Source organism: Ambystoma mexicanum, chromosome 2p, assembly GCF_040938575.1.
Source record: "Ambystoma mexicanum isolate Mex_15411 chromosome 2p, UKY_AmexF1_1, whole genome shotgun sequence".
Taxonomy (NCBI): Eukaryota; Metazoa; Chordata; class Amphibia; order Caudata; family Ambystomatidae; genus Ambystoma; species Ambystoma mexicanum.
This window is the reverse complement of record NC_090923.1, coordinates 364,693,324-364,705,048: the sequence shown is the minus strand read 5'-3', so window position 1 is coordinate 364,705,048 and position 11,725 is coordinate 364,693,324. Positions and strand designations below refer to the sequence as shown.

The 11,725-nt window shown below is 46.0% G+C and overlaps 1 protein-coding gene across 4 annotated transcripts in view; it reads right to left on the bottom strand.

Annotated features, from left to right (window-relative positions):
- Positions 1-11,725, bottom strand: part of PRICKLE2 (prickle planar cell polarity protein 2) — a 1,392,985-nt gene that overhangs the window by 110,862 nt on the left and 1,270,398 nt on the right. The gene's annotated exons all lie outside the window — the stretch shown is intronic.

Sequence of the window (11,725 nt, the reverse complement as noted above, 5' to 3'; positions counted from 1 at the left end):
ATTGCATGTGGCATGCCTTTGCACCATTCCAGGCCTTATAGCTGGACTTCGATAGAACGCGGTGCAATCACCGGGCGCAGCATTCCCATTTACCCCTGATACAGGGTATTACAAAAGATGGTGCAGAGGGGTAAAGAGGGTACAGAGAAAGTAACTCTGTTCAATAAAATCCCCCAAAGCAGGAATGCTGCGGACAACATTTTTACTGCCAGCTTTTCATAAGCCGCACATTCACAGACAGTACCTTGCACCAAACTAATTATACGGTTTAAAATATTTTTGTGCTTTTGAACAATTGCTACAAATTCAGTTTTCCAAACAGTATTTGCATTTTTTGGGACAATGGTAGTAATTAATGATATTGCGAATGGAGGAGTTTATTTGCTTTTCTGATAGGTATCCCCTTTCAACTCAAGCCAATTGTACTAGGCACACACGCGGACTCCCAGTGAATACTCTTGGCGTGCACTTTTAGGAAAACATTTTAATCAGAAGCAGCTCTGAACAAGACACGTCTCGGAGTGTGTTACTGCTGGAGCCGACCCGCCAAACAGGAAACGCAAAGGCGAGAGGCAGCCGCCGTGGATGTTCTGGCATCTTAATCCAAAGTTAATATGTTCCATTCATGTGTTCGTTATGTGTAATCGTCTGAAAACCAACAACTGTACCCAGCTGCCTTTGTATTGTGTTTACGGTCATTAACACATGCATTGTTTCCTGCTTTACACAGTTCTGTTGCTAGGAATGCAAAATGCATTAATTGCATGCGTTGTGTGCAGTCCAAGTACGCTGAAATGAGGACAGAATTAACGATGGTCTTTTATCATTGATGTTATTGCAGTTTCGTGTTTACATTACAGTGAAATTCCTTTAATTAGAATCGCGCCCCGTACAAGGCTTCACTGTACTTTGCACGCAAGCATCAATGTTAAAATGCCTGATCCAAGGGGCTGAACATCAGAACACCCTTCAATAAAATGCGAGCAAGGGCGGGAGTGTCACGCATTTCACCAGCTGAAAGCCAGTCGGGCCAGCTGCATCAAAACCTTCAGAGCATCCCTAGTGACTCAGAGCTTCACACGTCATCTCCCTACCTGCCCCTCCTTCCCAGGCTTTCCCGAGCCTGTCTCGCGCTTGCACCTAGGCGTTTAAGAGCAAAGATTCTGCCGGCAGACCTGGTGCCAGATGATATTGCTCGCAGAATCACCAGAGCCCAGGACGCCTACTTCTGTGCAGGGGACGGAATTGAGTTGCCACTATCATGGAGGCATTCAATGAGGTGGCAACGAGTGCACTACTAGCCAGGTGGAATGCACATGTGTAAGTGCTCTGAGTCTACAGGTGGCATGTGGTGCACTACTAGCCAGGTGGAATGCGCATGTGTAAGTGCTCTGAGTCTACAGGTGGCATGTGGTGCACTACTAGCCAGGTGGAATGCGCATGTGTAAGTGCTCTGGGTCTACAGGTGGCATGTGGTGCACTACTAGCCAGGTGGAATGCACATGTGTAAGTGCTCTGGGTCTACTGTTGGCATATGGTGCACTACTAGCCAGGTGGAATGCACATGTGTAAGTGCTGAGTCTACAGGTGGCATGTGGTGCACTACTATCCAGGTGGAATGTGCATGTGTAAGTGCTCTGGGTCTACAGGTGGCATGTGGTGCACTACTAGCCAGGTGGAATGCGCATTTGTAAGTGCTCTGGGTCTACTGTTGGCATATGGTGCACTACTAGACAGGGGGAATGCGCATGTGTAAGTGCTCTTGGTCTACAGGTGGCATGTGGTGCACTACTAGCCAGGTGGAATGCACAGGTGTAAGTGCTCTGGGTCTACAGGTGGCATGTGGTGCACTACTAGCCAGGTGGAATGCACAGGTGTAAGTGCTCTGGGTCTACTGATGGCATGTGGTGCACTACTAGCCAGGTGGAATTCACAGGTGTAAGTGCTCTAGGTCTACAGGTGGCATGTGGTGCACTACTAGCCAGGTGGAATGCACAGGTTTAAGTGCTCTGGGTCTACTGGTGGCATGTGGTGCACTACTAGCCAGGTGCAATGCACAGGTGTAAGTGCTCTGGGTCTACTGGTGGCATGTGGTGCACTACTAGCCAGGTGGAATGCACAGGTGTAAGTGCTCTGGGTCTACTGGTGGCATGTGGTGCACTACTAGCCAGGTGGAATGCACAGGTGTAAGTGCTCTGGGTCAACTGGTGGCATGTGGTGCACTGCTAGCCAGGTGGTATGTGCATGTGTAAGTGCTCTGGGTCTACTGGTGGCATGTAGTGCACTACTATCCATCTGGCATGCACACGTGTAAGTGCTCTGGGTCTATCGGTGGCATGTGGTGCACTGCTAGCCAGGTGGAATGCGCATGTGTAAGTGCTCTGGGCCTACTGGTGGCATGTGGTGCAATACTACTAGTCTGGTGGAAGTGTTCTGCGTATACTGTGGCATGTGGTGCACTACTATCTTGTTGGCATGCACACGTGTAAGTGCTCTGGGCCTACTGGTGGCATGTGGTGCACTACTATCCAGTTGGCATGCACACGTGTAAGTGCTCTGGGCCTACTGGTGGCATGTGGTGCACTACTAGCCAGGTGGAAGTGCTCTGCGTCTACTGCTGGCATGTAGCGCACATCACAGGTCATAATAAATGAATGCCTAGCAAGAGGGAAGCCCAGGAAAACATGAATGGCATGGAGGACACACAGGGGAGAACTGGGAACCAAAACAGGCCCTGGAAATAATTTTCAAAATGCCCCCCATTATACGTTTTCCGCAAGCGCAGCAGTTTTCCTATGAGAACATTTGGAAATAAAATAGGTTACTACACAAAAGAGGCCCAGTCTGCAGAGGCTTACCGGGAAATCTCCAGAGTTCCCTATAGGCCAGCCCACCCCTGAGGACACGGTAGAAATGTACTTGCTTTGCAGAGAATGGGCTTGGGGCAGATGGCAGAGATAGGTAAGACCCATGGGAGGACCTATGATACTCTGAGGTGAGAGAGGAATGACAGAGAACATCTCATGGTATTGCAATGGAGTCCAGAACTACAATGGGGTGCTAGGGGAAAAAGAACTGGGCACGGGAGGCAGAGATGTAAGAAAGAACTTGACTGGGAATGAAGAAGAAGAATACAGAGGTACATAAGAAAGCAAAGAGATGAAAGATTCAGACTAGGAATAAAGTGAAAGAGCAGAAGTAGACTAAATGTGCAGGAAGAAGAGTCAGAGATAATGGAACGTGGATTTATAGTGCAAAGTTAGACTAGAAATACAGAGACAGATGGATCTTACAGGAGGCTAAATGCAAGAAGAGGGATCGCAAGAATGGAGGTGCTGGTCTAATAGCACAGCAAGTAGAAGACTCGCTTTGACATCTGTGCAGAGCCTGCAGACACAGGTTCGAATCCCGGCAGGGCCAAACTCAGCCTTTCATCCTTCTGAAGTCGATAAAGGAGCACCACACACCGTGGATACTGATATGCAGTGCTCAGATGCCTGAGGGTTCGAACCGCTATATGAATACTAAATTATAATTATTAGAGAGAGTGGTGAAAGGAGAGTCAGCATTAGACCAATCATTTGGAAAATCAGAAAAGAAAACTGCGTCCTCGAAAAGGAGGGTGGTGATGGAGACAGAAGAGACCCATAATGGAGTGCAAGAGTGATATGGCAAGCGGATGCTTGGGATGAAGGGATATGCCTAACAGAGGGAGGGCAATGAGTGTGGAGGCAGTGCCATAGATGCACAGGAGAATGAGAGCACAGCAAGGCTTTTACAGGCGTGGGGGAGGCAGAAGATGAACCTATCCTATGAGAAGCAGAAATCAGAACGTGGGAGGTAGTAAGTACGTTCAATTGATATTCACTGCTGCAAAAGGAGTGAAATGGCTCACAACTCTCGGTAATAATTCATCATTTTTACCAGATCAAATGTAACTAGAACATGATGTATGCAATTAGTTATAAGGTAGCAGCATTTTTAAAGGAATTTGTGAGTAAAAATGTGTAATTTCTCACATGATCACCACAATTCACTAATTTCATAAAATAGCTTTTTACTTAGAGCCGATAACAAAGTAGACCACTTTATTTGAATTTAAAAGAACACAGCAGAGAGTGCTCTACAGGCGGGCGGTGCAGGGAGGGGGTTTTGTGCAAGGATCGCAAGGAGTAATAAGGGGACAAGTGCCATGGGGAATGTTACCTCATCTACTAACTTTGGTCAGGAATGAGGGGTAAGGAGGTACAGCGTTGTTTGAGAAGGCTGGTATACGTTGATTGAGTGGGTAGTGGGAACCCCCCACTTTTTGCTTTTGTCTGACCAATTTAGCCTGACATTTCCCAGTGGAGCTGAAGCCTTCTGCTGTACTCCCAGGGCTTTTGCTCTTCTTGTTATGGGGAAATTTACATGCCCTTCAGACTGTCAGTACTGGGAGACTTTGTTTCCCTTAGTCTTTCACTTTGTTGCCATTTGTTGGTAACATTTTACCAGTGCACAATGTACCTTACAATACAGTGCGCTGGGGTCTCTTTTTCATTTTTTAGGCCCTAGACACCCTCAAAGGATTATTGGTGAATGCACAAGTGTGCCAAGGACAGAGCTGGTGGCAGCATTTTTGACTCTTTTCTATGATCCAAACACGTTTGCCGCATTTTACACAGGACAGTGGCCGGGTCCTAGAATGGCCATGCCACAAGGTCCTTTGTTCGGTCCTTTGGCCATTTTGTCCCTTTGCCTTCCCCAGGTCGACCCGGGAAATTCCTTATTTGGTCATGCAGATCCCCACGCAAACTGAAGCTTTTGTGGGCTTCTGCATGCCTTGTGTGTGTGCGCCCAGGATGTGGTCTGGAGCTGTCTAGTTCCAATACACATCATGGGTGCCAGAATGTCTGGTGTGCAGGGATGACTGAGACCACTGTTGTCTGCGATTGGTCCACATCTGGAATGGTTGAATGTGAGCAGATCTCCTATTGGTTTCTCTACGCTTTGGCGCCAAGGAGATTCTGGATAAGAGCAGACACTCTAAACCTATTCCAGGTCGATCTTCTGAGTTCACACCAAACTTAGTAAAGGAGCCAAGTATCCTGAAACAAAGAAGCAGATCCATGGAACCGCTGGTGACCTGCTTGAAGGTTTGGCACCCTAACCCTGCTGTTGTACCGCCAGAGCCCTTGTTTCTCATCGATCACAGAAGGCCTGCAAGTGCGCTTCAACCCATTGGAATAGTGGGACTAACTACTCTCGGCACCTCCTGCTTAACCTGCAAACAAGCCTTATTGGAAGTGTTCCTGGACCGCCTGGTGAACTAGCAGCTTGTACGGGACCTTTGCAGTGGAAATGCCTCTGTCTCGAGTTTTGACTTGAGACTTGGGGAACTGTAATCTCTTGGTAGAAGGCACTCTCCCGCCGAGTTTCATACACCTAGCATTCCTACGTCTGGAATTAGGACAGTCTGCCTGAACCCAAGCCTACGCGGTACCTGTGTTGTCGAGCTTCATTGGTGCCTTGCTGCTGTGCCCCCCTGTGCCCTAAGATGAGCTGCAGTGGAACTGGCCTGATCCCTTCACCAGAAGCGGAGAATTCACCACTGTCCAGCTGCAGATTGAGGTCCCGGAAAGCAGCCCCTGAAAGCTGGAGAGGCGAGCAACTGCTGGATTCGAACCAGCAAGCGAATTGGACTAGACTTGGTGAAGGGTGGTCAAGAGTGCGTCAAGGGTCGGTGAGTACTTGCATCACTACCATCCTATTCCCGATTCCTGGAAATCCCTCTGCCCTCTTGTGGAGACCCTCCTCGAATAGTGGAACTTTATTCTTCATCACCTTACTCCCCTTCCTGTGACACTACAACCCCTTGAAGAGACCCTTTGTGTACTTTAACGCACCATCGCGTGCTGCCGTTCTGAACATACTTTTGGGCTCAAGGCTCCACACTTAATAGGGATTGGACTGCCTGTTAGTTAGGGTTTGAGTTGTCGAAGTACTGCCTAAAGTATATTTGCATAGTATGACGCCTTTCTGTTTCAGGTTGTGGTTCTCTACTTGTTGAATATTACTTTAGACCACTTTAAAAGCATTACTGTATATATGTTTTCTAGTATAGTGGTGTGTTAGTATTGTTAATATTGCTGTGGTGTCACCTTGTGTTTGAGTTAAAATGCCTTTAATAAATGTATATGTATTTTTTACATATACACCTGACTAAGAGTAATTTGTGGTGTTATTTACTGTGTGTGCTCTTTGTGGACTTTCAATCACCCTCACCTCTCTGCTGCCAATGCTACCTTGATTGGTCTGGCTTGTCCAGAAGGTTACCCTGTTCCAAGAAACTAGGCTGGCCTTCTGCACCTCTGCCGACCAGAGTTCAGAAATCCATCTTAACAGTATGTCCGTTGTACCCCATCCATTAAATTGAATAGTGAAGAGGGTAGCACCCATCCGAAGTCCGCTAGAGAGGTTGCAGCAAAGTGACAAGTGTACATAGGGATGACAAATGGGGCATATGGGGAAAGTGCAGAATCCTGGTGTACCCCATTGATCAGGGTTAGAGTACAGGAAACAAGACATGCATTTATTTTGGGTGTAACTGTACAGGAAGGAATGAGTTCTTCTAACTCCAGCACTGCTCGTTGCTCCAGAAGGATTGTATGATTGACAGGTGTATAAGCCACTGAAATATTGAGCTATTCAATGAAAAACTAGGGGAAATAGTAGAAGCTCTCTCAGCAGATCATAGCCAGCATTCCTTTTCTCTTTTGGAGTTTTCCAAGATGTTAGGCAAGTTTTTATAAAGTCCAACTGGTGTGGGACTTTATAAGACGATTTATCTCTTGGTATTGGTGACCCAACTCTTAATATAGACTTGTACTACACAAGTCCGTAGAGTGGCTGAGAGCAGTACACTGACAACAGTAAACACAAGGATCCAAGTAAACACTTACACACATAACATATTTGTTATATATACACAGAGCGAATCAATCAAACTAAACAGGCAGCAACTAGCAATAACATTCAACAGAAGATGGATTTAAAGTAGTATAATAATCAATCAAGCAGGTGAGTAATTTCTTTCAATGGTACACAGTTCCAGCACACGGAGTGACATCAATAAAGGTCAGTAATAGCACTTATACAAGTATCATCTTTGCACATTGAGTTTGGGAGGGAAAGTTTCAGAGTTAGATTGAACACACTTTAGAAACTGTTACAATAGTCTTTTCTCCCAGAGGGATGTAGGTAGTCTGTTTCCCAGCAGAAAAAAAGAGTTACACAATTTAAATCCTTTAGGGAACTAGGATTACCAAAGGCAAGTGGATAGTTCAAGTTCTGATGCAGTTCTTCAAAGATGAAATTAACCACACAGTCAGTAGTTCTTGAAGAATTCCAGGAGCTCAAGAGGAGCCTACCTGATGGTGCACAAGCTGCAAGGCTTGCACAAGTGAGTTGAGAACAACTCTAGATGGGTGGAAACAGCACTTCCCAAGCCAGAAAATGGCACAATGTAGTTATACCCCAAGCCCTACAGTACCTTAAAGATGAAAATTTTCCAGCTGGCTTTGTTCCTAGTGCAGTGAGGCAGACCCTGATTCCGTGGTCATGGTGACGAAAGGGGGGACCTTTGGCGGGCTTCTGCAGGAGCACTCACGAGAGGGACTCTGCAGCAATGGATTCCACTCACTTCAGTGTCTCTTTGTGGTTTTGCCACCTTTTTCTCTGCGCCAAGGAGGAAGGAATATCCCTGGTTGGATTTCCCTGTCACTTGGTCATGAACTCTGGTGAGGGGACTTTTGATGAAGAATTCCTGCTTCTGTAGGACCCCACGGATGCCTGTGACGTTTCAGCTGTATTTGCTCTTCAGAAGGTGATGCACTCGATGATGGTCCCGGTACCCCAGATAGTGGGATATTGCAGCTCAAGAAGGTCACAGCAAGTTGGGGGTTGAGCCAAAATGAACAGGTCTCAAGGCTAGTTTGTCCCACTAGCCTAAAGGAGGAAGTCGTCCTTGACGGATGTTCCTTGTCGATGTGAAAACAGGGTCAGCACAGCTGCAAGGCTTCACCTGTGCTTTTCGCGATTCTGGAATTCACTTATAGTTTGCAAGGTATTAGTGAGAATGATTTGGTTTCATGGATTATGTCTAGGCTCCTTCAGAATGGCTGTGATGCTGTCATGGAATTGAATGCTGATGAAGGTGGAACTATGAACTAGTCAAACAGGCTCTTATAGCCAGGTTTGGGAAGACACTTTCCTTATACCTAAAAAAGGTTCAACGACCATGAGAATAAAGCTATTTCTAAAAGTGCTATCACTTCATCTGTTAAAGGGTCTGTTAGCAGCAAGTGTAGCAGAAAAGCTGTGGTGTTAGACTCAGTTGAACCACCTTGTAAAAAGGTTGAGACTCTTAAACCTGAAGTAAGAGAGGTCCCCTTAAGAGACCTCTCCTCAGAGATAAAAGGCATCAACTGCCACTCTGAAGGACACTTGGGTGTGGCTACCCATAACTTCAAATAGGGACCAAACCCCTATGCTACAAAGCCTGTCCTCCTGTGATCCCACCTGTAGCTGCTGCTAAGGTGAGTGAGCCACTTGAAAAACCACATATAGTGTAATTGGTTCAACTAGTTGTCAGAAACGTAAATGCTTCTGTCCTAATACTAACCTGGTGCAACACCCTGGTTAACTTCATTGGTATGACCCCACCTTTAGTTAACACTAAGGTGGAAGGACCTCCTGAAATCCCACCTAGAATGGAAGTGGTTCATCCTGTTGACAAGCACTTAAGTGTTCCTATTCAACATGTAACACAGTGTAAAAATGTTGTTAAAGTCGCTAATGTGACTCTGTCTTCAACTGAGGCTGAAGTAGAAAGTCCCTCTGAAACTTCACAGACAGTGGTGGGGGTCCTTGAATCTCAGAACCTGGACTCTCGCCCACCTGCAGTGGAGGCAAATCCTAGGGCTGACAAGGAACTTTGTGCTCCTGTCACACACCCTGTGTGGTGTATGTCCTTTAGACTAAAGGCCCCTCCAGTTAAATATTAAGTGGCTAAACCACTTGCAAACCCTCTTAAAGAGGAAATAGTCCCCAAAACTCTAAACCTGGATACACCTGACAACCCATCTTCTGTGGAGCTGATCCAGATAGATGTAAAGAACTTAGGTTTTTTTTTAACAAACCTAAGAGGGCAAGGAGTTTCCTTGACTCCCAAAGTAAGAATTACATTTTCTCCTTTAGTTCAGAGTGTCCAGAAGGAAACTTCTAGGCCTGAAAAACTGAAATACAAAAAGAGTAATACGAAATCTAAGACCAGCTTTCTTACTAGGCCTTCTAATAAAAAGCCTGTGACACCAACTACCCCTACAGGAGAGACTGATAGGTGTTCTGGAAAGGCTAGGGTCTCTGTTTCAAGAGACAACTAAATATGTGGGATGGTCTACAGAGGACCCTACTGTAAGTCCTTATGTTAGTTGAGCAACCTCTAGCAACGGCAAATCAAAAACTACAATGTTAGGGAAATGGGAGCCCCATACACTGTTTCTGCAGAAGAGGTGGCTTGACAAGTTGGAAACATATCTAGGCCTTTGAGGACTGGTAATCCACAAAGCTTGTGGACATCCAGAAAAGCCAAGCCAAAGGCTAAACACATTGAAACTGTGGGATCTTCTGCTGAAGCCCCCATTGTAAATCCTAGTGTTAGGAGGGAAACTGCTAACCAAGTGAAAACAAGATCTAAGAGGAAGTGAAGCATGTACAATGTTTTGCCACAACCACTCCAACTAAGATACATGAGACCCAAAATGCTCCAGAGGGATAGGCGGTGAGAAATCATGGAGACCCCTTTAGATCTAAGGGATGTCTTTATAAGACCCCCTTTAAAAGCTTTTTATAGGTTTAGAAGTTGTCACAACCTCTGAGGGACTGTTAAAGCAGATTCCCTATACGTTAGACAAGAGAAAAGTGCCCAACAATACTTGTATGTCATATATTTTCCAAATGATAACTAATGTTAAAAAGTATCACAGCAAGGGTTACAAATAAATTGCTGGTGTACACAGCAATCAGTTTAACAGACTGAAACATGAGCTCCATCCTGGTGAGGATTAGATCCTCCTGTTCCTTAGTCTGGGAAGGAGGAGTGTTAGGTAAGATTTTCATAGCAATGATAAAGCTTCCTCATCTGCGTCAACCCCAGAACATTTTGATTTACTGGTGGATTATTTTCCCCTATAACTCACCCACAGAACCTTTTTCTCTATTTATGGGTGTCATTTTTAAGACTCTCCATAGTGTCTTTCTAATGTTATCGTCTTTGACAACTTTTGGCAACTGTCTATTGTTGCTGGGTTGCCCTTGAGGCTCCCCTTTAACTTTCTCTGGCTATCCTTGTGAGAACCACAGTTCCCAAGGGTAGAAAAGATCTTTGGATCTTTTTTACAATTTGTTAGGTGAAACCAGCACACCCCACCTTAAGTGGAGTGCTTGGGAGATACAATGTATCCCCTTTCTCCTTTTAACTGTAACATTTATGTTACAGGGACAAGCATGCCTTTAATGGCTGGTGGCAGTGAACCTTTTAACTAATCCAGTGCATCTTTACTGCAGGCTGTTTCAACAGCCCTGGTAAAGGCACCAATGGGTGCTCATTTTACCCAAATGGCCCCGGTCGGCTTTTTTTGCCATTTCAGTGTTTCTTGTCCTTTCTTGTTCCTTCCCCTGACCTACAGGGGTGGAACATCGTTTGTGTCAATTTTGTCTTTGGTGGGAATTCCAGGCTACAGAGTGTCTGTGAAGGCAGGAAGGGAGGGAGGAGTCCAAAACTCTGCAGCCCTTTGTCTCCCAGCCTAACTGTGAGAATCCAGGTCAAACTGGGAGGCGGGCTGTCCTGAAAGGACTGACAACCGCCCTAGTTTGAATGTTGCATTGCTGTTCAATTGACCGGGTTCCTGCATAAAAGTGTGATACTGGAAGCTGAAATAGTCATTGACCACTGGAACCAAAACTGAAGAGGAAGATGAAGAAACGAAGGCTGTAGCAATTTCCAGTGACTGGAAAGCTGCTGTGTAACCAGAGCCTGCTGTTACCCTTCGTTCCAATTGTCCTGGGCACTCTGAAAATGACGGCCCTGACCCAGAGGCTTTTGTGATCCACTAGACTTAAGAACCCTACATTTTGAGCCATCCCACATCGTGCTGCAACCTTGTGGGGCTGCAATACTCCAATACCCTGGGACCTCAAACCATTGTGCAGTGCACGGTCTTCTGGATTTTGAATCTTGCTGAAAAAATCTTGCTGGACATCCAGAGAAGTGAATCAAGTCCCCTGCTTGACATCCAGAGACGTAAATTGAGTTCGAAAAGTCCCCTCACCTGAGTGCTGAACCTTACAGTGAGAATCCGACTGACAATATTCAGTCTTCATCTGGTTACTGAAAAGGGTGCCAAAACCACAGCACTGCAGCCAGCCACGAAGAGACTCTTGCCTGGAGCCTTCCCTATTGATTCCTGCTGCTGCAGAAACCCCTAAAGTGTCCTGTATTCAGTCTTCATGACAAGAAATTCAGCGACCAGGTTTTGGGCTGCAGATCCTGAAGTGTCCCTGCTGCAACCTCCTCTTCTGTGCTGAGTAAACCATCAGAAGAAACTCTTGCCTGGAGCCTTCCCTGTTGATCCCCACTGCTGCAGAAACCCCTAAAGTGTCCTGTATTCTGTCTTCATGATAACGG